The 22,602-nt window shown below is 36.2% G+C and overlaps 1 protein-coding gene across 1 annotated transcript in view; it reads right to left on the bottom strand.

The window, feature by feature from the left end:
- Positions 1 to 22,602, bottom strand: part of Ctnna3 (catenin alpha 3) — a 1,089,047-nt gene that overhangs the window by 150,425 nt on the left and 916,020 nt on the right. The window lies entirely within an intron of this gene.

The following is a 22,602-nucleotide window of genomic DNA, read 5'->3' as shown; positions in this document are numbered from 1 at the left end:
AGACTAAAAGCTTTTAGCTAAACATACATATATATTTTTTTTACTCTTATTTATTGGAAATTTAGATTTTGTTTCTATATTCTGTTTTGTTGAGGTAGATTATCACTCTATAGCTCTATAACTCTTGCTGTCCTGGAAAGCACTATGTAAACTAAGCTAGTTTCAAATATGAAGCAATCCCTCTGCCCCAGACTCCTGAGTGTTAGGATTATAGGCACAAGCCACCACATTCAAAGCTCAAACATTTAAATTACTGTAGCTCTAATAATATATTTTATTACATTACTCCAGAGATAATCAATATGATACTGTGGCAAATATGTGCAACAGTTGAACATCCAGAATACCTAAAACCCGCTTTTGGCGTGTGTGTGTGTGTGTGTGTGTGTGTGTGTGTGTATGTGTGTGTGTGTATGTGTATAAGACAGCATTGGAAAGGCTTGTAGCAGTATGGCTTATGTAAGCCTAAAGTGCAATTATGGTATTAACACTTTTTAGGAGCACATGAAGATTCTTTAGGGCAAGGGCTGACAAGAGGTTGATAATTACGTCCCATAAAAAGGCAGCTAGAAAGTACTTTAGACTTTGTGGGCCATAAGATTTCATTCGTAACTATTCAGCTCTAACATTGTAGCACAAAATTACTCAATAAAACTTTATTTACAAAAACAGCTGGCAGGCAGTTTGGCCAATTTGCTGTAGGATTTCAACATCACTCTAGGGTTACAGTCCAAAACAATTCCATGTTGCCTCCGGGCTTCTCCAATGTACTTCTATGTGGCTCAGAACAGACACAAGCCTATAGATCACATCTTAAAAATAACTCCAATATGCTTTGACAGTAATAGCCCAAGTGGTGACATGGAAAGCTACTATTTCCCCTTCATAATTTCCTATGTTAAGCAACTGAGAGACCCCACCTAAACTACAAATTACTAATAGTCTACTCTTCCACACAAATAGGCAATAATAGTTCCTAAAATGCCACAATTTAAGTAAACCAAATTCCACATTATATTGCCAATTTTTAAAATTTAGTCAGGAATAAAATATACACCTGTGGCTCAGGAAACATAAACTGAGTAGAGCGTACATATATTCTCATTCTGTATAGAATGACATCTTCTCCATCAACAACAATAAGATGATATATTTCTGTGGGAAGGCAAGTAATAATGTAGTCAAGTGACTCTCCTCATCAGAGAACATTGTATAAATTCTTACTTCATACTGTGTACAGAGCTCAAGTCCATGCAGATTCACCAAAAATGTTAAATATAAAATAATAAAGCTTGAATAACTAAATGGTATGGAATATTTTATAACTTTGAGATGAAGAAAAAGTTAAACACTGAACAGGGATATACAAACATTAATATCTTCTATTTACAACAGAGATTTTTAATGCATAAAACCATCAACTTTCAGGGTATAAAAAATTGCAGCATCAATAAAAAGTTCTAGTTAACCAGAAAGACAACAATTGCAGAAGAAAATGCAATAGGAAGAAAGGGACAAATATTAAAAGATAATTAACAAAAAAAAGATATTTAACTTACCAGGAACATGTTTTCAGAAGGTTTTAGAGGATGGGAAAAATCTGAGTTAAAACCGTGAGTTATAACCACTACAACCTATATATTTAAAAAAAAAATACTAGACACAGTGACATGCATTTGGTCTCAGCATTAGGAAGGCAGAGACAGTCAGATATCTTGGGCTCATGGGCCAGCCAGCCTACCATGCTTTGAGAGCTCCAGACCAATTAGATACTCTGTCTCAAATACAAACTGATGGCATATGAGGAACATCACCTGGGGTTTTCCTTTGCCCTCTACACTCACATGTATACACATGCACACATGTACATATCATCACACACGAATGGATATCACAATGCACACAGCAAATCATCATGACATAAAACCTCACATTTGACCAATGTCCATCTGTAGTTCATGGTTAAGTTCGCTCTGATATCCTGATGCAATGTTGTATAATGCCATAAGGTAATATAGATTTACACAGTGACATAAACAAACGCCACAGATACAAGTTTGAACTGAAGAAACTACAGTACGTAAGAGGACACATACACAGCATTCAGGCATATCCACACATATATTCTGTAAATGTTCTTAGGTACTCCTTCCTTTTTACAGGAAGATCCACTTTTAAAAAACAGTATTTATAAGACTCAGACAAAATTATAAGATAATATCTGTAGAGCCTACTATAGACAGGCCATTGGTCTGGCTATGGTTTCTGCTTTACATACCAAACCATAGGTGCAGAGATTACTGATGAAATGCAGATATGCCTCCAATGTCCTACTGATAACAGGTTGGAATATGTATTCTGTTAGCAGTAGCCTGTGTTGTAGTAAATACTGTAGTCCACACAATATATTCTACTGAGTCATTTCAACCACATAGGCATTTTGCTTATAAATAGTTCAATGGAAAGTATAAATATTTACATTCACAATCTCTACTAGGAATGAGGAATACAGGGACAAATTGGAACATAGTGCCATTGAAGTACTTGAGAGCCGCATAGCAGAAGATGGATTGCTTGACCTATGAAGTACGTTTTGCATGTGTTCATAGTCCCAGGAGAACAAAGGTGTCTATAAAACAGCAGTTATCAGGGGATTGATGATACCGTGAAATGAGGCAGTAAAGCTCAACTCGTGAACACTACAGCATGGTTTCCTTCCAAGGTCATCTTTTTATATGTCCCCATTACAAATGTAAAAAAAATACAGATACTCAAAACTATAAAATTATAAGAAAGATATTTCTATTTTTATTGAACTTAAAGTATTGAGATTTATAATTCAGTGAACATGCCTACAAACGAAGGTGCAAATATAACCATGTGGTTCATTTATATAGACCACCTCTTCAATTATGAAATGTACTCTCAACCTTTAAGGCAGTCTGAGTAATTAGCACCATATGAAACATTCATAAAGGGCTTGAGCAAAGCATACAAAACAATTTTCAATTATTAGCTAACAAGCAACCACGTTGAAACTAGCAAGAATGGAACTCTGCTTTTTAAGACAAATGCTACTACATTATTTTCAAGAAGATTAATAATACATAGTCGCTTATTTTATACATTTAAAACATAGAGATAAATAATGTGCTGGACATTGTTCTAAGTAGTTTACAAATATTAACACATATGGCCCCTGTATAGTCTTTTCCAGTATTGAAATAGCCCCTGATGGTTGGAATATCTTGTGAAGCTCAAGAAAGTCAGGAGGTTCAGCAGACTCTTGAGGATGCTCCCAATTCTGTAAGCAGTAAATTGCCCTTAGAAAAAGCAGACCCTCTGGTAGAGCTTCCGATTGTGTAAACGGAGCAATGCAACTTGAGCTAGCTTAGAGCCATGTTGGAGCAGACTTTTTATTGATTCAGCTTCCCGAGTCAAACATGTTCATGTAAGTAGCCCCTTACCTTTACTCCTGTATGTTATCTCAGTAAAATTATTGGCACACTAAACTAGATTTGGATAGAATCTGTTCTTTGCTCTGATATTCGTGATCTAGAGGAGAGTAGTTTGATCCTCACTCTAGATAAAAACCCTCATGCAATAACCTTAGACTAGCATCATAAAATGACTGCTATTGCATTTAGTGTGGTTTATGTGTAGGATATAGTCTGCTTTCTGTTTCTCCAGCATGTGTATGTGCTTTTGGAGGAACCTCCTCTCTTATATTAGGCTATTGATAATATAGATCTTGGATTTCCAAATATCCTGTTCTAGTCACTTTGATTGCATCTGAAATAGAGCACCTGAGGAAAGCCCATTGGTTTTTGAACATTTGGACAGTGGTTTGTCCACTTCTCAAATCTGTGGCAATGCAAATACAATGAATGATGTGAACAGAGAAAAAGGCAGGAGGAGAATTATATAAAAGGAACATGGGTGGTGAAAGAAAAGAAGATTCCTTGGAAATACCCATTAGTTACAGCACAATTGTTGTAATGGGTAAAAATGTGTCTGAGTTCCATTTGGAATCCAAGTCTTTCTTCTAGCGTAATGATTTTAACCACAAGAGAGCTTATTACTGTAATAACATCAATCAATCAAATTTTTCACAGTAAAATATAACTCTATGTTCAACCTGCTAACACTGGCCTTATATGAAATTGCATCATTTTAGAGAGAGGGAAAAGTAATTTGCTATTTTTTTTCCACAAATACGTAGGTGACATTCAAAATGGGTGAAAATAGCAAAGGGGAAACTATAGGTTCCTATGTATTACAAGGTATATTTGACAAGAAGAAAAAGTAGTCTCTAATAACCTAAAAGAAAATAGATGGTAAATATTTACCTAGTGGCTTAAGGTCAGTTTTACAACCATCAGAGTCACAATGCTTATGTTTTCTAATGCTTCTATGTAGGACAGAGGATCGTAGCAGAAGCAGAGTGTTTATTTATAAAGGAAGTATGACAGAAAGTGAATTTATACAACTAGTTTCATTTAAAAATTAAACAGAATTCCCAAGGAACTAAGATCATTATTAATCCCTGAAAAATTTCAGAGGCCCTGCAGAGCTTGTTCGTCCTTAAACAGCAAGAAAGCAACAGAGGTAGAATCCAATTCACGTTCACATGCTTCCTGATACACTTATAGACTTGTGGTTGACAGGCATGGCCCAAACAGGAAAACATAAGAATACTTAGAAACTAGTGAAGTCGTCTCCTATAGCACTACTCAGGCAAGAGAAATTAAGAAGGTCTGAAGGAGGTGAACAGTGATGTGATCCAAACCAGAATAATGGAAAAAATTATTTAAATCATATTTTAAAGGAACGCATGAATTGTGAAAACATATGAAAGCATGCTAAGGAACCCTCCCAGGAAGCTTGGGTTTGGTGAAGTACCATAAGGTAATGCTGCAGAGACTCAATCAAGGCTGGTAGATGATGTGAACCCAGGGAGATCTAAAGGATGCTTCAAAGATACGCAGAGAACTCTAGCTTGATTGCTTTAAATTACTTATGTTTTGATGTGATAGGTCTTTTGTCTATATGGATATATGTGTACTACAAAAGTGTGTGAAGGCTGCAGAGGTTGAAAGAGGATGCCATAGTCCCTGGAACTAGAGTATGAGCCACCACATACTGGCAACTTAACCCAGGTCTCCTGCAAGAGCATCTCTCTAGCAACTAAGAAAACTCCATTTGTTTGTTAAAAATTCTCAAGTATTATGGCATGTAAAATGCTTTGCATACAGAAGATAATTGGATATGTTATCTTAGGAAAAAAATCATATAATGGATAGAGAAAATGAAACATAACATCACATGCAAACGAGAGGAGAAATTAAGTTTGAATAAGCTTTACTTCTATTTCTAAAACAGTAAAACCTACCTTTCTGTTACAAGCCATTACTGTAACAGGTGAGATCCATATGGAAATTGTTTTACTATTGGTTTACTAAAGAACAACTTCAAATCAATAATGAGCCAGAGAAACCAAACGGCTTACTAAAAAGGTGGTAAAATGCTTAGCTCCCAGTAAGAGAGTGAAATGTTTGCATCTAGAGGTCCCCTTCAGTCAAAAGGAACAACTTTTTGATCACTTGTGCAAGAGAAAATTTAATTGACAAAAGTAATCTTATTAATTGAAAATCATTGAAAGCAACAACGTTTCTGATGCCATTTCAGTTTAATAGTTCAGCAACGTAGTAGAACTATTTAAAAGATATTAGAAGTAAATTTGTGTTCTTTATCATTTTGTTAGGCTAAACCTACAGAGACTATCTAAATGTGATGAAGAATCAGGAAGAAGCTAGAACTATCTGGGTAAGCCAGCAGGCCATGATGACATTATGGCCTTGGATGAAAGAGAAAAGAAGTAAAATCAGCTGAAAATGGTCTAGATACCCAAGCACTGTAAGGAAATAGAAACAAAGGCATTGGAGTTCCTAAGCCAAGGAAGGAAGCTATAAGATCCATTACATAGGGCCCAGGAGGGTTTTCTTCAGTATTATGGGTCTTGGAGTAGAGATAGGGAGAGAAAGAGAGAGACAGAGAGACAGAGATATAAACAGAGAGAGACAGAGACACAGAGAAAGGAACAGAGAGAGGGGGAAAGAGAGATGGGGAAATGATTTTATTTTTGATGAAAAGTATGTATCCGAGCTGTATACTGTATTGAGAACCTAGCAATTCCTTTACTTTGAACTTTCCTACATTGTAGCACAAAGGCCAGCTCCCCAGGTCACACAGTAAAATTACCCATCTGGCAAGCAAATACAACTTCTGATAGACCTTATGTCTAGAGTCTATATACAACTACCACATTTACAAACACAGCAGCACAAAATCTGACCTAGTTTAACTTTCCAATATGCTCATTGCTTACCCTGTTTTTATTTTGTTAAAGTTCATTTTGTAATGTTCATAGAAAAAGTCAAACTCTGCCCTCAGACTCTCCCCTCAGAGTATCATAGCATTATTTTTCGTAAATTTCACAATATCCACGATTCAAACCATCATACAGGTCATTTCTACCTCGGCAGTTGATTATCTTACCTCTGAATGCATCAATCCCTTTCCTCAAAATAGTGCTGATTGCTGAAAATCTTAATAGTCCTATTTTTGGGGTTCTCCAGTCTTTATAGATTTTTGTCTAATTCCCTAAAGCAAGATGTGAACGTTCATTATTATATTGTTAAAATGTTGAATAGGGATGGATCCTAAAATGATAATAAATATACAGCAAATGAATAAATGGTACAGGGAAACTTTAATACTGAATTAACTGTTACTTTTCTCCATAGTGGTCATAGAGTAGCTGGTTATGAGTAACTTTTCCTTGCCTGTCTGGCAGTCATCTGCTTCTCTCTTCAATTGTTCCAAGTACTTCCCTTCCTGGTCTACTGTCAGTCTCTCTGCAGTGGCAGGTAAAAAGACACCAAGCCTTAACTTTATAACAGCAAAAGTAGAGTTTTCCAGAAGCAGAAGATCTCCTGTTGCTGAAACTATGTAAGGTTTGTAGGTCTAGATTGTCTAGAACTCTCTTGAATGTGTCATTCCTATGCTTGGGAAGCAAACATTTGATTTGTTAGCAGCGAGGGTGCAAAACGAGAGAGATTGCATGTGGAGATTGCAGTTTACAGGGAAAAGGAAATGTACACAAGAGGCAACAACAACAAAAACCCTAAATAGCACAAACTGAAGTATGGACTTGGAAGAAAATTACAGGAAGAAGAAGGCTGGGAACCAAAGAATTTGCTGATTATATACATTAGGAGAGACATTCAAGGAGGAATGATGCAGGAATAAGTAAGAGCTAACTAGTCGGAACTGAGTCGTTCTGGAGAAGTAAGGGTCAGAGCTTTCCAATGGAGGAACAGATACGGAACCCCTGGAAGACAGAAAGCAGACCCTTAGGGCCAGAAGGAACATCCCACCAATAACAGAAACAACATCGGCTAAGGCCTTAGAAACGAGGTGAAGTTTTATTTAGACAACAACGCACATGCTGAATTGCATAAATTAAGTGTCCCTATGAACTTATGGCTGTCGTGAGACCGTGCACAAGACACAGAGAAGCCCAAGCCAGACTAAATCCCAGCACAGAATCGGAGAATCTTGTTGGGAGTGAAACTCCACCCAGAGCTGAGCAGCCACTGCTAGAGGAGGGAAGTCAGTTTTCTGTGTGTGTAGCCTCTTGCCAGCTCTCTGCTCTCCAGTGGAAGGCCATGGATCCAAGAATATTTTTTTGAACAAATTGGTCTCGATGGAGGAAAAACATGGCACAAAATGCGATGGGCAGGAAGTGAGGAGCTGGCTCCAGAAAGGGTTGGGGGAGGGGAATATGACCAAGACATAAAAATATAGGAGTTTTAATCCAGTGCTTCTGTTAAAACAACAAAAAACAAAAAACAACAACAAAAAAAACCTGTCCTTTATTTAGGCTCAGTCATGTTTAAGTTTGCCGAAAATAGGGAAAAAAATAAGAAGTAGAGATCCCAGCAATTGAATTAGTTGAAGTTGGAGCAGCGATTTTGCAGGTGCTGGGATGAAAAATGGCAGGACCTGGATATAATGAAGATTTAATTACATACTTAATACAATTAAACCATGAAGCCAGGAGGGAACATAAATATTAAAATATGTCATCTGTGCTTCTGGGATGTTAGAAACATTTTCGTGTTTAGAGACTTAGCTTCTATTATCAGTGTCAATATCTATAACATCTTATAATATTTCATATGGATCTCACTAATGGAATTAGGAACAAAGTCAGGTGGCAAAGCATGTGAACGCTCCCTCACTGGCAAAACACACTGGCAGTGTGAGCTCTCCGTGTGGTACTTTGCAAGTCCTCTCCTGGCCTGAATTACATGACTGCCTTCTGAGAGGGGAAGCTAATTTAGTTGATTAATGCTATGTACTTCCTGAAAGTTTACGGGTATGACCAGATAAGAGAAAAGCAAATGCACATGATTTTCTTTTACCATACTCATTAAAGAAATAATTAGAAGTACAGTTGGGAGTCCCTGTATTTGGCACAGAGTACAAATGTATATAATAATCACTTCATTAGGTCAGCAAAGCCTTTATTTTTCTGCTGTAACTATGGAGTCCCAAAGCCTAATTTAATATTTGGCTCAATTAGCTCTCTCCCTATCAGTTATGCTATTTTGAGAAAGTGAATAAATGGGCATGTTTATGTCATTTATAAATGTTTGTGAAAGTGTTGGTCTTAGCATTCTTGTTTTTATTTTATTCATGTTCTTGATGATTGTGAATAATCTTGAACAAGCTATATATATATATATATATATATATATATATATATCAATTAGATACTATATTTTATATGTATAAATCTTTTTGCTCTCTTTAGCATTTTGCACTTCACACGACCCTTTAATTTGGACAACTATTCTTTGAGAAAGCACTCTCCAACACCTTGATTCGTCATGTGGGAACTAAGTTGCTGGCGTTTGGGGATGTGGAGAAAGCAGCACCTGCTATTCCAGCAGTAAGCATCAGGAAAGCTCATCTAGGTTGGGAACATGGGAAAATATATCCATCTCTCAAGCTGAAAAAACTCTCTTGAAGAAACATCACTCCTGTCCTCAGATTTGTGCCTGAATCATGGGGTAATGGTCAGAAAGAAATAGAAGACTTGGTTCCAAGAAAATAACATTTCCAATAATTTGGCACACATTTGGACGATGGTGATATAATACTTGACCTGGAGCAGGTGATGTGGAATAAAACCAACACAATCTAGGAAAACCTGTGATAAGACTCCCTTCTCAGGTGATTCCAGATTATGTCACATTGACAATGAAAACTGGCAAAACAATTGAAAAAACTTTGAACATTGTCTTTAAAATGTATTTTGTTAGGATGTGCTGAATATGTTTGAACTTTAGATTGCTAAAAGTCTTCCTTGGACCATTTTTATACTATGTATCAAATAATTTTGAAAGTACAAGCAGAATACTTAAAAATAGCTGAAAATGATAAAGCCTGTGGCCTAAACATTAAGAGACATTAACTCAGTTTGATATAACTGTGGGGTAAACTGCTATTGAATAATATATTTACTGATGACATTATGATATAAAATATAAATTATCTAATGGCAAAGCAAAAGCTCCAAAATTATGAATGTAAACTTTCAATTATGCAAAAACTTTGCAGTAGTGATGCAGAGAAGTAGTAAAAAAAATTATTTTCCAAAATTTCTCTAAAATGTTTCTAAATTCTAGAGTGTAATATAATAAATCAAGTTGTTAATAAATCAATGTTGTAAAGTTTCATTAAGAGATTTTCTAAATTAGTATGGTCTGTGGGTGTGTCTATGAGGGGATTGTCTTGACAATCCTAATTGAGATGGAAAAGCAGTCCCACCCTAGGCGAAACCATTCCCTAGAAAGCAAATGCTGAACTATGTAAAAGTGAAGAAAGTTAGTTGAGCACTAACGTGCTTACAAAAAACCCACCATTCTTCACCATTAATGTTGACTATAATGGAATCAATCTCCCAAACTCATGATGGGATAAGGGGTTTGCAGAGGGCAAACCGGGAAAGAGGATAACTTTGGAAATGTAAATTTTTAAAAATCCAATCAAAACAAGATATCAAATTTCTTTTGTTTGAAATTATATTTTCAATGACATGAATTCATGAATTCAATGCAACTCATATTCTTAGGGGCAGGATGATATTTAAGCCAAGACAGAAAGTGGATTGGAGTGGTGTGCTTTCAAGATTGGGAATATCAAAGGTATATTAGAAACCATGTAAAAGACGGTCAAGATAGTGTAACAGTGAGTATACCTCAATTTGGGACATACAACATCCAGGATTGAGAGATAGTAAATTTCTGTTTAAGTCTTCAGTTCGGGGTACGTTATCATGGCAGGCAAGGGGTAAGCATAATTGGCTTTCCCACTAGTTGTTATCAACCACAACCTCATGAAAAACCTCCAAGTATTGTTATTCAATCCCAGTCAACTCAGAAGTGTGAGCTACTACTACCTAGTCTTTCAGGGCATTATGCTCAAGTCATGTAACAAGCAAATGGATGATGAATGCTCACATGGTGACAATCAAGAATGAAGAACTAATATTGGCAGAATACCAGTATACTAATGTCATTTTTACAGGATGAGATTAGACGTAAACACTCAAACAGCACTCTAGGGGTTAAAAGATGCATTTGTGTGTTTTCTCATTTGTTCCCTATTGTATCATTGTGGCACAGAAGAATTCAGTCACATTCCTCATTAAAAAAAAAAAGAGAGAAAATTAAGCTTGTGGATTTAAGTGATTCACTTAGAGTTACAAAAACAAGCAGGGGTAGTGACTAGCCTTGAATACTAAGTCAAGTCAAATGTATGTAAATTGTAATTGGTGTTCTGTTGCTCCAAGAATTGGGAAATGGTGGAAAGATTTCATGTCTGCCATGAGCTTACTATGAACCACTTTTCACTGCAGATCCTAGAAGCCACACGGTTATCGTTCTGTCCCTAAAATTACTTATTCTATGTGGCATAACACATACTCACTCACTGCCTCTCTCTCTGACTCTCTCTGTCTCTGTCTCTCTCTGTCTCTGTCTTTCCCTCTCTCTCAAACACATACATATACGCACACGCACATGTGTACACACACACACACACACACACACACACCATTGTTGAGTTCAAAGGCTTGAGTTGTTCCTATCTGTGCTTCTCCTTGATGCAACGAGCACGGGTTTAGCTTTACAGTGAACAAAATATAATCCACCATGTTAGCCAAGTTGTGTGATGGCAGAATGAGGAGCCTTCACAGGAAGCAAAACATCATGTCAAGGAGTGTGTGTGTGTGTGTGCTCAGGGTAAGCAAGGTGAGTGCACAGTGTGACTGTTCATATAGAAGGCAGGATTAGCATTGGAAACTGAGTAAGGCGGAGTGAGACTATACTGCTGTTGATACCTGCTGATGTCACAGTGGGAACTTCCTTTAGACGTGGAAAATGCAGGTCATAAAGAGGAGGTGTCTGAGTGAGACACTCCCAGTATGAGGGAGGTCTGTAAACAAAAGGGATTTTGAACCTCTGAGCTCCTCTGGACTCACCAGTCACAGCAGAAACCACACAGGCATAGTTGGCTCTTCTTTAGGTCAACTCTTAAGTTGTTTCCCAGAGGCTGCCCATTGTGTCTTGGTGACACTAGGGATTCATTAGAATATTGACTTAAAATATGACCAGATTGTCACATTTATTCAAAATTGCTTATTAAGGTGACTTGGAACAAACAGATATATTCCGGGTTAAATCTGATATTTAAAAACCCACAGGAAAACAGACTATTCCAAACTACGATGTCTAACACCTCCACAACAGCCAAACAGAGACAAAATCAACCCTTATCGATTCTATTCAGCTTTTCTAGATAAGTATCTAAGCTAGTCGAGGGCAGGGCAGACTAATCATGAAATGTAGATACTTATACTTCCTGGGATTCGGGAAGATTAATCAATGATTATCATCATTGTAAAGAATCCTAAAGAGTTTTTATATAGTTGCCATATCTTTCCCTGTGAGATAATTTCAAAGGTGAGTATGGGTATGCCTGTCTTAGTGTGTGTGTGTGTGTGTGTGTGTGTGTGTGTGTGTGTGTGTGTGCATGGGTATGCATGTGTGTGTATGTGCATGTGAGTCTGTATGTGAGTGTATTTGTGTGTGTGTGTGTGTGTATGTACACACATGTCCATTAGGAAAGGAGTTAAAATAAGGATAAAACAATGAACTAATTATAAGGAAAAAGATACTGCCTCTTCAAACAATTGTTTCTATATCCAAAATGGAAGCATACATAACCCTGCTCTGACCTTATGGATAGTAAACATTTTTAAATCACTGAACACCTCAGCAGCTTCATTTTGAGTTTTTATTAATAATAAAAAAGTTTTTACTTCAGTTAAAACTCTTTATCTTAGAGAAATAAGCAAAGGAGACAGCATATAATAATGTATAATTCTGTAACATTCTTAAAACCAAGAAAAATTCACAATTTGGAATGAATGTGCTCTCCTTTAAAAATCATGTCAAAACTCCTAACCTACCAAAGGTGATGGCTTTAGGAAGTGAGACTTTGGGAGAGAAAGCATCCAGAGAGCTAAGAAGAGCTACTGGGTGACAGCCTCCGAATGAAGACACATTTGGTCATTGTCATTTCACAGATCAGGCTCTCATCAAGACTGAATCTGCTTTAATCTTTTCATCTTTCAAAAAAAAAACAAAAAACATAAGAAACAAATCTCAGTTGCTTTTAAGATGCCTGGATTAAAACATTTTATTACAGTAGCCCATGCAGACTAATGGAAAGCTTGAATAAACTTTAATCTGACCTTACGAATGTGAGATATTTTGAAATCACTGACGTTTACAGAACCTGCGAATAGATTCATGTTTGTTTTTTTTTTTTAAAAAAGGGTTTACTTCCTTAAAGAAACTTTGATCTTGGATAATCAAGCAAAGGGAGATGTGACCATAGCATATAATTCTCTAGAATGTTCATAAAACTAACAATGCAGAATCTATATACACCCACACACGACCTAAATCTAACGAGCTATTGCTGAAACCTGGCTGTTTTGTAGAAATGTATCAGAAAACCCAAAGGATTTAAAAACTTTTTGCAATTTCTTTACTTTCACTAAACATAAACACGGCTTAAAACAACATGTTTATATACACTGAAGGGAACTAAAGCACAAATTTTTTTTAAATTATTTTTATATTTTTAAAATGAGGCCAAGAACTGGTTTTGATGTGTTACATGAAACAGTTGACTATAAACAAACGCACAAAGCCAACTAAAATCTACCAGAATTTATTTTTGTGACTAAATTATTTGTTTTAAGAATAACATTCATTCGGCTGAAAATCACCATTTCAGAAAAACAGATATCAACATTTAAGATGGGAAGGGAGACAGACAATTTTCTTTCTGAACTCCAGGCAGATGATAAAGAAATGATTCCTTTTAAGATTTTGAAAATTAGCCCCACAACATTTGAGTTGTTCCAGGTGGCAGTCATCATCATTCTAACCATAAGGGCAGCACTTAATTCATTATTTGGAATATTAAATGTATTCCAAAACAAGCAAAAGCTGTATATGAATTCTGTGACTGACTACACGTTCCAAATATTCTATCGCTTACTGAAATCTAGATGGAAATAGAGATAATTTTAGTAGTATTTAGAAAATAAATGGATAAGTAAAAATCTACGAATATTCTAAATATTCCAGGTACAAGTGAAATAAATGAGAGGCTGTCAACTATTAATTTTTAAACATTTAAAGAATTAAAATGCAATGCATAAAATGTGTTACATTTACATTTTTAATTTTTGAAAACCATGTTATATCTGAATGCTGATAGAAGTTAGAGCAAGCATCATTTAACAGGGAATGTTCTAGTCTCATCTATCAGTTTAATTTTTAAATGGTATGATGCCAGAAACACTGATGTAAAAGTTCCTACAATTATATTTTGTAACAAGGCTTTATATTATTTTTTAATTTTTTTCCCAGTCTTTACATGTAAACACATGGTTTTATAGCTAAATATAAATTAATTTTACTTTTCGGAAAATAAAAGGAAATCTGTGGGAATTATAATGAAGAGTGAATTAGCCATGCGTTTCTTTATTTTTATTGAAAGTGTGTGAGGTATCGCTGGTGTGAGGGAGTGAAAAACACCCAACAAATAACTTTGTTGTCTATAAAAAAAATAAATTGAATTCAACCAATATTAAATATTTTTGTAAAGGTTGTGAAATCAGGCTTCAGAGCTCGTGAAACTGTGTTAAACCCTATAACTAGCACGTAGCTCATTTTGAAAATACCTAAAGATTTTTTATCACAAGGCATCATAAAACAAGAATGAAAATCATTTTAGTTAGAAAGAGTCTAAAGTCTCTGTCAGATGTTTCCCTGAAAAAATTTGTAGACATTGAAGGAACACATGAGAATGTGCTCAGCATTTTTAGCTATTAGAGGTTGTTAAAGTTAGGTTTCATTCTTCCTTTTTCACCCCAAGACTCAGACTCAAAATACACTTCCAGATACTTTAGCCACATAGTTAGGATCTACCCTGACTAGATCATAACTTAAGTAGCCCAATTATTTTAACCTATGTTCTTTCATGTGGCTGGTTACCTATACTCAGGTACCATTTGTCCATCTGTCCTCATATCTTCCCAGGGGATCTCTTACCTGGCTCTACCCCAGAATTCTTTCTTCTCCCAAATCTTCCACCTTCTGTTTCCTTCCTAAGTCATAGGCTGTAGGCTTTTTAATTGTCAAGCAATACACGAGGTATTCTCTCCCCAACTTCCCATTTCATTCCAATTAAAGGCTCTTTTTCCTTCAAATATAAATTGAATACAACTACAACAATTGTGAAACAATTATGAAACTGTAAGGTATTATTATATATGCATTTACAATGTCCAGTCCATAGTATTTGCCAATGTTTAAAAATGTACTGTTATCTATCTTATTTTGAAGTGTTTAAAGTTTTGTACTTAACTCAACTTTTACCCTGATTTGCATTACCATCCTAAAAGTATTTTCTTAGACCTAGAATAACTTCTTAAATCCTAAAAAACTTAAATTTATAGTAAGATTATGACTGTCTAGTCTTCAACCCCATCAGAGACCTAATAAGGAATAAATATTACCTGATTATATAGGAAGAACAAGGATACAGCTTCCAATAATTATAGAAATAACAGAGACAGCTAAATGCCTGGACAGTTCCCAATATCATCTCTAAAATGTTGGAGTATCTATTTTCAGCCTTCTAGCCCAGTAAATCTGACAGACTTTTTGTGAAGCAGGAATTATGAAGGACTAGGTTACCCTGTATTGGCAGAGTTTGGCAGTTGACTTCCCTTCATCCATTTGACCTTTCTGGACAGATGTGTCCATAGTTGAAGCATGGGCATTTTCTTTGCCCAGTGGCTAGCTTGCCACAATTGAAGAAACTCCACATGAAGGCTACAAATTCTTATCAACTTCTTAGAAGTGAAACAGGAGTATTATCAGGAGACAAGTCTGTCTCATAGTCAAAAGATCTTCTGGGGGTCTTGTAGTGGGAGATATTTAAATCTCCAACCCAAATATTTACCTGCTCAATGAAAGTACAACTCAGTATTATGAATATATTCTGTAAGCCCAGATTGGGCAGATACCCCTACACTACTCTGTTCCCCAGCTATGAGACCCCTATAACTTGAGGATTTTCCAGACCCTGGGTCTGTCCTTCTACCTCCTTCTTCCCAGTCGTCCTCTCCTTTGTTGTCTTCCTCCTCCACTGTCTTCCTCCAGTCCTTTTCCAGTTGTCCTCTCCCCTAATCGCTTCCCACCAACTTTTATATCTCCACCTCCCCTTCCTCTGCCCAATCACTGGCTCCAGCCTTTATTTTACAAATTAAGATGGGCAGAAGGTTCACTAGAATTCACCTGCGTAATGACTCACACCTCCTCCGCAGTTCTTCACAGGAAAGGGTAATTAGTATCAAAATACAAGGCCGGGGCTATCCACAACAGGGTCTTCTATAAAATCTGACTTTATCAGTTTGAATGGAATTCCTGATTTTCCTTCTCCTGTATGGATATATGCAAAGCCCCTTCCCAAGAATAACAGGTTCTGCTCTCCATTCTGAGAGTAATATATCTTTGAAATAAACAGCTGATAGGTTCTTTTCTATAACCTAATGTCTCTCAGTGGACATCGGTGTTTTGTTGTTGTTGTTGTTGTTGTTGTTAACATTTAAGAAATAGAACATCAATAAACCATCATGTAGTCTATCTTTCAGAGTTTTGGTTAACCCATTATGTCTATTAAGCATTTCTTTTAAACTATGATTAGATCTTTCGGCAACTGCTTGTCCTGTAAGATTGTGTGGTATACCTGTAATATGTTTTATATTATAATACGTATTTTAAAATTTTATTAGAGACATTTGCTGGAGCATTATCAGTTTTAATTTTTCTTATGATTTCTTATAAATGCTTAATAATAGACCAGCCTTTCAGAGCTCAAAGCTGTTGCCCATTGAAATCTTGAATATGTGTCTATAGTATAGCACACATATCTCAGTTTACCAAGCTCTGTAAAATGAATCATACCTAGTTGCCAAATTTCATTTCTCTGAGTACCTTCAGGGTTACTTTCTGCAGGTTAATGGAATTTAGTTATATATCGAACAGGTAGGGGATTTTCCAATTATTTCCTTGGGTTGTTGCCAAGTGATAAAGAATACTTTCTTTAAACCTTTATTTTTCACATGGTGTTCTTTATGAAATTCTGGAGCTTCTAGCACATATCCTATCAATAGCTTATCAATTTCATCATTACCTTGTGCTATAGGGCCTGGTAGACCCATATGGGATCTGATATGTGCTATATAAAAGAGATGATTTCTAAATCCAATCACTTGTAGCAGTTGAATAAACAGTTAAGAAGTCAATTTAGAATCATCCTAAATAAGGTCTGCAATTTCTATAGGCAAAACAACTCTATTAGCATATAGTCAGGTACTATATTGAGAGTCTCTTGAAAGTCTAATAATGCTATAAGGATTTCATATAATTCTGATTTTTGAAACTGAACTATATGGATTTGCATCAGTGTAAAATATAGGAGCTCCAAAAATTGGAGTTCTTTTTATTATATGAGGGAGAATACAAATAGTTCTTTTTATAAACAGAAATCACTTGCTTTGGGGGTAGTTGTTAATTTCTCACCCCAAAATTTAATGCAAGCTCTTTGCCAATATTTTTCTTGTACCCATAATGAGGCGATTTCAGTATTAGTGAAAGGTACCACAATCTCAGCTGGATCTATTCAGGCTAGTTGATAAAATCTCATTGTTTAGTTGAGAATCAATTCAGAGACCTTTTTTTTTTTATTATATAGGTTTTTAGTTCTTACTTTGTGTGCTGAAAATATCCATTCTAATATGTAATCTTCCCTCTGCATAAGAATCCCTGTGGGAGAATGTGTAGAAGACAAGGTAACTAAGATGCAGGTCCTATTTGGATCAACATCATCTAGATGTGTATTCTGTAGTTTCTTTTCTGTCTAAGCCAATTCCTTTGCAGCCTCGGTTGAACATTTTCTTGGGTCATTTAAATCTTTATCATCTTGTAAGGTTTGAAATAAATTACTCAGCTCTCGAGTAGCCACACCAATTGTAGGCTGAAGCCAGTTAGTATCTCCCAATAAGTTATAGAAATCATTAAGAATTTAATTTATCTCTCTTAACTTGTGCCTTTTGGGGTCTATCTAACCTTTTTTGGACTTGTTTTATATCCTAGATAATTAATAGAATCTCTTCTTTGTATTTTCAAGGGCAATTTATAATCCCCAACAAGGCAATGTTTTCTTTATTTCATCTGACATTCTTTCCAAGGTATTTATAATTCTTAATAAGCCATATCTTATAATGGTAAATTGTGGATTGAGGAAACTGTTTACTAATTATCTTCAATGGATGTTGTATTAAATACTGTCACAAGGTTGGACTGTTTAATATTCCTTGTTGTAGGATTTTCCAATGGTATCTCACTGGAGAAGTTTTATTAAATGTACATATTGAGAAAGCAAACCATTCTTTATCATATCTGTGTAAAGAAATTGTGGAAAAGCAATCTTTTAGATCAATCACTTTGATAGGCCATTTCTGAGGTAACAAGGAAGGTCTCAAGAAGGATATTCACAGAGGTGATCACTACAGAGAAGTCTGAGCTTTGAGAATCTTATCCTAGTTTTCATTTTTATTTTTAGCTGTTCTGTAGAATCTATACTGCTTCATTAATGAGGAAGAAATCTGCTCTTATGACTTATATATCTTAGTCATTTTGTTAATCTCTATATACATTTCAATTAGGAGAGGCAAGTATTAAATTTCCCATCCCTCTATTATGAAACAGTTTAACTCATACTTGAGGTACCTGGTGGAAGCTGGATCAAGTTGTTATCTTAATTGTACTATGGATTTTATCTGTGATTAAATGGCATGACGAAAAGCAACTTGGAAAGGAAAGGGTGTATTTTTCCTTACAACTCATGTCACAAGTCATTGTCAAGGGACATCAGGTCAGACACTCAAGGCAGGAACCTGCAGATAGGAATTGAAGCAGAAACCGTAAAGGGATGTGGGTTACTGGCTTCCTTTCCATGACTTCCTCAGTCTGTTTCTTATAGAGCCCAAGACCACCAGGACCACTGTGGCGATGTCCACAGTGAACAATAATGATAGGAAAAGAAAGTGAAATACCATCTTGCCCACAGACTAACCTGGTGGGGGCATTTTCTCAGTTGAGGTTTCCTCTTCCAGAATGACTCTAGCTGTTATCAAGTTGCCATAAAACTAACCAGCACATGAATAAAGAGAATGTGTTGAATATAAGTTTTGTCGTTATGCCTTTACTTTCTTCTGCTATGCTAGACAGTCATGACATTTACCCAACTGCAAATTTGTTTTGAGAACTCAGAAATATTGCTCGGAAGCCTACAAAAATCTGGCCTATTGGCTGCATACATTGTTCTTATGCTTCCAATTAGCTTGAAGTGGTATGGAAAATCATTTCATATCCTTCTTGTTTGACTAAAATGGTATGTGAACACACATACACACACACACACACACACACACACACACACAGCCCTTACACAGAATTCTAATTTCTGCAACAGATAGCTCATGGTAGTTTAGAGAAACTGCTGGCCTGTTTTCAAAAGCAGAAAATGAACTGTTGTCCAGTGCTCAGCATCAGAAATCAAGACACAATTTCAGTGTTGGTGACAGGAGGTTTCTGTGAATCCCAAAGACAAAAAAAAAAAAAAAAATTAAAGGAGGAGGGAAGAGAAAAAAAAATCAGTGTCCAGAATCCAAAGGACACAAGAAAGTAAGGAAATGAGGGGACAGTGTTGCTGACTGGAACTGCTTCTGTAGCTCTAATTTATTCTGTGGGTTCCTGGAGGGCTGAGCTTCTTTTAAACATAAAGGTATAGGCCATAAGGAGAAAATACACATAGCATAGAGAATCAACTGTTACCCTGCAGTAGATCTCAAAGACTGTTAAGTGAAGTCCAGAGCCCTTTAAGCAAGAATTCTTTAAAGTTTTCTCCCTTGTAGTTGTCTATCGAAATAGCCATTGCCGTTTGCTTCAGGAAACCCTTGTTTCTACAGTGCAGCGGTGTTTATAGATCTGAAAAGGTTATTAGGAGTCATGTAAGTTTGTTAAGTAGTTAGCCTTGAAAGAATGTAGAAATGCAAGGTTACCTTCATTATCACACCGCCCACATACCACAGTGAAGGGAAGCCAGGGCAGAATGAAGCCTTGTTCTCCTGTTAAAGTCAAGTTCATTTGCAAATTTTTACTTTGTACCCAAATTGTGTTTAGTGGTAGCTCTGCCATCTAGTGGGCATTTGAATAAATGGTTCCTGATCATAAATTATAAGAGGTGAAAATCATAGGTAGCTCACGCAGGTCAGGTCCTTTTCTGTCCTAGGAGAAACAAGCTACAAGATTTCATTGGTGGTAGAGAAAAAAAAATTCTAATTTGGAAAATAATTAAATATGAGTATGCTGTGTTAAGATGCCATGAGTGTAAAGGAAAGAAATGAATGTAAATTGCATGAACAATTCTTTTTTTCATTGATGCCAAGTTTAAATTAAAAGCATACTCAAAACAGTCACTGGATTGAAAATAACTTAACTTTGTAACTTAAAATCTTATTTGTGTGTATGTGCGTGTGTGCATGGCTGTATATGTTTGTCGTGTGTTTGAGGGTGCCTGGGGAGGCAGCAGAGGGCATGACATCACTAGGAACCAGAGTTGCAGGTTGCTGTGAACCTCCTGAGCCAGGAGCTAGGAACCAGTCTTCTGGAAGGGCAGCGAGCTGTCATAACCACTGAGCCATCCCTCCAACCCCATGAGGTAATATTTTATTGGCTATTTGTTTTGATTTGCCTTCCTGTCTTATATTCCAATCCAGATGATATCTTGTCAGGTTTTAACTTAAGTACATGAAGTAAAACAAAGAGAAATGTTTTGTTCCGTACTTAGATATGTACTTATTGCCAAGGTACAGAAGAAGGGGGAGTTATGTAAAATGTGAACCCAGTTTCAAAATTTAAACTCTACAACAAGAAGACAGCTGCTTATTCTCTCTGGAAAAGAATATAAAAACTAAATTATTTTTAATTTGTTTTGATTTACTTATTAGTAGAAGTTACTAGTAATGAAAGATTTTCAATTCTCACTTTCCTGAATAATTTTCAGAGCCCTATAATCCCTGTCCTAGGTTCTAACAGTACACTACTAGCCTGGTACTTATTTTTTTTTTTTTAGCCTGGTACCTTATATTGCTAAAATCCTAATATATTAAAATGGTTTATTCCTGTGATTGAAAGAGGCATTTGCACATTGCCTAATAAGTGCATTGAGTATACCTAGAGAAACTTTCCCTAGGTTGAATTAATCAGAAAAGCATAGAATATTCACATTTCAATTTTCCAATTGTTATTTTTATTTATTTGTTTTGTTGGCTGGTATACTTAAACAGAAATTAGATCTCCCTCCCAATTATAGTTTCTTTGACATTCTAATCAATTCGAGTACAGTCACTGATATAAATAATATAAAATTCAATAACTATTAGGCATGTTTTTCATTATTGTTGCATTTGGTTAATTTCCCCTAAGGCTTATTACTGCTTAAAATAGAGGAATGGCATCACAATGTACAAACATAAAATAAAGGCAATTTTACAATTGCTAATATTGTGTAAAAATGTCCTATAGTAACTCAAATTCTGAGCGATAACATCCAACAAGTATTTACAAAATAATATAATCATTCTTCCCGGAAGCTTAATTCTTCATATCCTGTGGAGCACAAGTGCTTTTAATACAAGAATATACCGCATTGCAATCAGTATGGATGTTGCAAGGTCATGAACATCCTGCAATACAAGGCATGAATATCTTTAATCCTGAAAGTAGCTATTCTTATTTCTAGAAATCTCATGTGATTTATGCTGAGATTCACTCTGTTTTGGAACGGAACGTTTCAAAATCAGGAAATTAATTACCTTTTCCCATGCTATCTGTCTACTTTCTAATAAACTACCAAACTATTCAGAGACTCACATGAAACAAAAAAAAACAAGACAATACAAATGGCCAAGAAGCAGAGACATGTTGAAGCCTCTTATAGGGAAACACTGTTATTTTAATAATACAGAAAAGTGAGTGACCTTATCAGCTTTTATTGGTGACAAAATTCCTGAAAAAGAAAATGAAGCGGAAACAAAACACATTTATCCAGGTCTACAATCTCTGTGGTTTTCAATCAACGATCAGCTGTCCGCATTGCTTTTGAACCAGCTTATCACGGCAAGAATGCAAGACTGAGATGTAACCTTAGGTTGCAAGAGCGGCTTCAAAGGCTCCTCCCCAATGGCTTGATTTTCTCCCATTAGGCCCCACCTTCTTATGGTTCCACTACCTCCTAAAGGCACCACAGCTGGATGTCCAAACTTAATGCTCAGACTCTTATGAGGCCCGTGAGATCCAACCTACTGAGGTCAGCCAGAGGTTTGAAATCATGGTCCCTAACAGTTGAGTATTCTCTTATGTCCAATTCCCAAATTCCCAAAATGCAGAAATGGGCTCAGCCTGACTAGAGGAGGATTTCTGGTGATTGGAAAAAGGAGTCAGCATTCTGCAGGAACTTGTAAAGCTAGTTTTGCTCTGTCAAAAGTAGTTTTTTCCCTCATCACCAGATAAAAGGGACAAAAGTCACCTGTGGTACCTACTAACATACCAAAGCTCAGAATCCTTCAGTATCTCAAGTATCTAGTACACATTCCAGAGTCCATGGTAAAGTAACACCCTAGTTCTCACCTTGTGATCTTCCGCAAACTTCCTCCTCCCTTGGGTTTCCTTCCCCAACATACTGTTCTTATAACCCTGCTATTTCTCTCCCCTTCCCTCCCCTCCTCTCCCCTTCCCTCCCCTCTCCTCCCCTCCC

The sequence above is a fragment of the Grammomys surdaster genome, unplaced genomic scaffold, assembly GCF_004785775.1.
Source record: "Grammomys surdaster isolate TR1022 unplaced genomic scaffold, NIH_TR_1.0 125363, whole genome shotgun sequence".
Lineage (NCBI taxonomy): Eukaryota > Metazoa > Chordata > Mammalia > Rodentia > Muridae > Grammomys > Grammomys surdaster.
The sequence above is the reverse complement of the archived record's forward strand: the minus strand, read 5'-3'. Positions and strand labels throughout refer to the sequence as shown.